Source organism: Ceratosolen solmsi, unplaced genomic scaffold (genome assembly GCF_000503995.2).
Source record: "Ceratosolen solmsi marchali unplaced genomic scaffold, CerSol_1.0 scaffold2, whole genome shotgun sequence".
In the NCBI taxonomy this organism is placed as follows: Eukaryota; Metazoa; Arthropoda; class Insecta; order Hymenoptera; family Agaonidae; genus Ceratosolen; species Ceratosolen solmsi.
In genome coordinates, this window is record NW_011948422.1 from 7,897,271 (window position 1) to 7,902,661 (window position 5,391).

A 5,391-nucleotide genomic window follows, 5' to 3' on the forward strand; every position below is an offset into this window, starting at 1 on the left:
TTTGAAGAAAATTTGCGGCTTATCCCCCGGCCTGCCCCCCCCCCCCAATCGCTATGGCCGACGCAATAATCGTGAACGTCAAATTTAACGCAGCGCTCGGCTCTCGATGCAATCCATTAGATATTGCTCGTAAAGAGTCGTCCTATCTCGGACGCTCCTGCATAGGAGACGTATTTTTGGTGTACGTGTGACTCGTCAATGTACGCGCGCGTGTATGGGCATGCAATCGTGCGCCTCCTCTCACGGGCTTGCAGGATTATTATTGATTCTTTTTTTTTTTTTCATCACCACCCCCCAACTCAGCCCACCACTCACCCGCGGCTTTCTCTATCTCTCTATCTTCCGTTTTTTTCTCACTTTTTTTTCTTTTTTCTTTTTTTTTTCTTTTTTGCCGTGCCAACGAAATTCCATAAAAATCTGCGCAGACCGCGGCGCTTTTCAATATTATAATCCCTTACGCAAATACGCGCCTCTGTATATACGACATTTTTCTCTTTTATATAAGTTTTAGAAAACGATGGCTTTAACGAAAATATTGCGTGCATATTTATTTGTGTTTGTGAAACCACTCTGTGAAAAAAGTGATATTGGAAGCTCGGATTTGCAATGTGTTTACCTAGATTTTATAATTGATTCTCCTGGATCGTGGACGTTCCGGGAAACATTTTCCGTTTTCTCTATGTCTAATAAGACTTGCAATATCGGCGAATATTAAATACATGATATTTATGAGGATGATTCGCTGGGCAAATTTTTAAAACGTAATACGCATATTGCTCGTGTTGCGCGCTCTTTAAATACCACAAGGTAAATAGAAATCTCATAAAACTCTTGTCATAATGAAACATGTAAATTACATCGGAGCTTCCCGTTCAGCTTTTACGACGGCAATGTCAATGGCTATTTTATAATGAAGATACTGAGCAACGTAATACATATTTAATATCATTCGGTTGCAAATCTCGCAAGCTGCGTTTCTTTGAAATAAAATGAGCCTGGAAACTATCGTCGACTGTTAGTCAGTGATAAATAATCAAATAACATTTGAAATTTGCACATTTACCAATTTACGCGCTCGGTCCAAGCAACTTCTCGGGCGATCGAGTACAAATATTTACCAAATGAAGCACAATTATCCAATTCGAAGTTTCGCATCTTGTCGGCAAATGCTGAATAACGCGCCCCAGTGGAAATCTTCGAATCATTAAGCGAAGCGACAATCCCGATCTTAAATAAACGTAGGAACGTAAATTCTTGAATGAATCGCTCTCCATCATTAATGAATTTACATAAAAGCCCGCGCAATCGCTGTTTATCGCTCCCATGCTGCCAACAAATCAAAACTCGCATACTCGGACGCTGACGTAGCGGATCGAGACGGTAAGCACACCTAGATCTTCACCCCAGATCTTTGTGTTGCCCGACGATTTTGCCGAGTACTGCACAATTTTCGCGTTCTACGCTATTTTTGCAAGGACACGCGTATATGCTTTTAACTTTTTCAAAGCAGCAGAGTTACGCAGTACTTAAAATGTTAAAGCCTTTCGACAACGACTTTTAATTCTTTCTATATCTTTAGCTATTACGATTGTAGCGACAAATAGCACAAAGTCACATTTTAACGTTAGTATATAGTTTATATATATATATATATATATATATATATATATATACCATTAATAGACAGGTGAAAAATACTGTTCAATAGGATTATATAGTTCGAGAATAAATATAATTGGATTAGCAGAGATGCGCATTACCTACACCATCAAACTCACCATTATTTATTATTACGAGTTATCTAATTACAATATTTATTATCTTTTATATTTTAAATGATTAGTAGGCAGTTAAGAATATAAAACGACTATATATTTTAATTAACAATCGATATAAATGATTAAAAATGGTTGATAAATAATGTTTGAAATAAAGCAATAAAATCATTAATTTCAGTCGTTTTATAAATAAATTCTTATCATTTGGAAAGTAAATTGAGTAATAAATTTCTATTAATTTAAAGAATTTACACGTATTTAAAGTCCTAATGTGCCGTAATATAAAGGATCCGTAAAACAATTTATTTTTTATGTCGATGCTCATTATCACTAGGCGACGTTTTACGATACATTTTGACATAAATACATATAATGATATAGAATAATATAAAATGACAAAACTCATACATTCGTTAATTTAACTGTAATTTTATACCAGTGATTTTGAAATTGACACTCCTCATTAAAAATAAAAAAATGTTTAATATATTTGCTTCATATCGCTAACGAGTGTAAAGATAAAAACGCGTAATATCTTTCGCACTGATCATTAGAGATAAAATAATATGAAGATAATTTAATAATAATTTTAATTATAAAATTAATTATGATATGTATGGGATATTACTAGTGAATATATTTTATGAATATTATAATACTCATTATGACCTCTGTCAATTATAATAGTATTCCACTAATATTATAATATTATAACATATCCTATTGATATATCGATTATTGAATACACTGGCCTAATTAGCATAACAGTATCAACTTAATTAAATTATAATTAATAAATATTTAAAATTTGCTTATTACTAATATTTGTTAAAAGTATATATTCTTTTATCTGTGCGATACGCTCTTGTTTTTCTGCGGGTCATTATACTTGACTGATACCAATCTTAATAATAAAATTTGATTTACTAACGATATATATATATATAATTCTTACTTACAGCGAAATGTTGTGCTAGTGAAGTTCAATGATATCTATACTATTTGATATATTTGTTTTAATTAGTAATTGTAATTAGATGACAGTTTGTAATTTTTAGTAAAATTTATAGTAAAATTTTACAAAATTATTAACAATTAAGGTTTAATTTAATTTTACAATAATCTTACGTAATTTAGTTGATTTCTAACTCTCGATGAATAGATATATAAGTTATTAGATGAAAGTATTCCCCAAAGACCACTATAAAATATCAAAATAATCATTTAAAAAATATTTCATGACAAATACAATATTATTTCCAGTGAAAGTGTGTATATTAAAAATAAAACAGTTAAATCTTGGATTTTGGTCATTATTTTATAACATTGCAAATAATAATCATTTTAATAATTAATATAAATTACTATTCAAAATATAAGAAACATATCCATTCTATCATTAAATGTGCATTTACATATGAAAAAAAATGTGAATATACACACATGGTGGACGTTTAATTATAAATATGCAAAAACGGAAAATACGTTTGCTTACAAAATGTTATGAAAACGCGGGAATACGAGGGCCAGAGGGAGATACAGAAGAGGAAAGGGATAAAGAGGAAGAGAGGGAAACGGATAAAGATGGGAAAAAGGAGGGTTGAAAACGGAGCTTTCGGGTCGCGTTTCGCGCGAAGCTTTTAAATGCATCGACCTCGATGCTCCTCGACTGTCTACGTTTACGGCCGGCCGTTTTTTCTCGGCCGAACGGCCACATACTCGCCTTTAATTTGTAATAAACCTTGGGAGTCTGTTTTAATTCCTTATCGCAACCGGACCGAGTCGATGTGTAAAAAAAGAAAAAGAAAGAGGAAATGGGCACCCGGCTATTCAAGCCATAAAATTATACCAGAGCTTCGGCGGAAATCGGAATTCCGGAGTTTGTGGCTGCCTCGTGAATCTTCTTGAGCTTTATCTCACAAATAATTGCGACGCGAAATTATGACAAGTGGGCTTATATCTATGGCCGCTATAAAGATATTCCGTTGGTTTCAAAATTTGAAAAGATTGTTTTAGATTTCAGCTTTATTATGGATTAGAAATCGGCTTTTGTCAACAATTCTTCTTTCAAAACGAGTTTCATTTTTTAGTTTTCAAAACGATTTTCACTCTCTCTCTCTCTCTCTCTCTCTCTCTCTCTCTCTCTCTCTCAGTGAATGACAACAAGATAATTCGACTATTTTCATATTCAATTTATGGGGATTTGTTGTAAGTAATAGGTAGGCTTTATTGCTATTGTGGTTCAAGAATCAATTATGAGACAAGGCATGGGTAACTTTGGGCAACTAAGTGGTTTTTTTTTTTGTCTTCTTTTTGTTTTTGGTCTAGCCAAATGAGCATAATCATGGTTACGAAATTCTGAGAATATGCTAAAATAAATTAACGAAACAGTTCGTTGTAATAGTAACATATTATTGTTTATTATCGTCATGATCAATACGCATGAAATAGATGGAAAAATATTAAGTGTTCCTATAATAATATTTAGTTATTTTGGTTATTTCCCTCTCATCTAAATATTGTACGCTTTCTGCAATTTTTTTCTTCCATTTTCTTTTTATTTAAAAAATAACATCATCTGAGAAATAATGAAACGATGCTATACGTTATTTTTTCATGCTAGCCGATATTTTTCTTGATTTTGTTACTTCAAGTCGGTTTATGATATCTCTTAAGACCCAAGCTCAGGGCTAATGATTTCATTTGCAATTATTGTATTAACAATTATTGGCAAACTTCGGTAATTGCTGTGTATGTGTCAGTTTGTTTGATTATAGTTGTAGTACAGCCATACACTCCTTTCCTTGCAACGGTATTATTGCCCGAGTTTGCTAGAGAATGTGCGACAATATAGTCGGTGCTCTCTCATCGATTCGCAGCGCCTCAACTTCGACAACTGCTAAATCGGGTCGGTAAAATAGATTTCGCAGTTATACCGTGGCACGCTGCTGACATCGTTGTCAGGCTAGCCTTGACGTCTTGACGGTAAGGGAACGTCTCGACAAGTTGAAAGACGTAATCGGATAATTATTATAGGGGGATGGGTGGTACGCCTCGATTCGTCGTAAAGCATCGTTACAGCGGCAATTTCGTGACGTCGTGCGATACTCAAGCGGATACTTAAGGTAAGTCGCTACCGAAATTCAAATGCCTAGGGAAGTGACAGCCTGTGCGGGTACTTTGTTGGGCGGAGTTACCCGCTCGGATATCACTAAACAGATAATTTTCGTGCGGTGCCTTCGCACGTTGCTGCAAAGTTGGAAAAAATGTCAGCGCCACTTTCGCTGCCCATGTCGCCTTTCTTCCACCGCTCCTTCCGTTATGCTTATTACGTGTACGTAAAAACATATTGCGGTATGGCATGTGTTTACATCAGTCATAATATTAGTACTTGTGCAAAGGGATTAATTTACATGGTTAGTTTATTGTCTGGCTTTATTTATTCCAATGAAAGTATAGAAGAAAGTGTAGGGTGTATTTGGCAGAATAATTTGGCCAATTAGTCGATCCATTTTTTTTTTCAAATTTTTTTGTTAACGTAGCTTTTGATTGAGCTTGGAAAACGATTTAGCAAGACTAAACAAAATAAAAATTACAAATTACAAATAATACA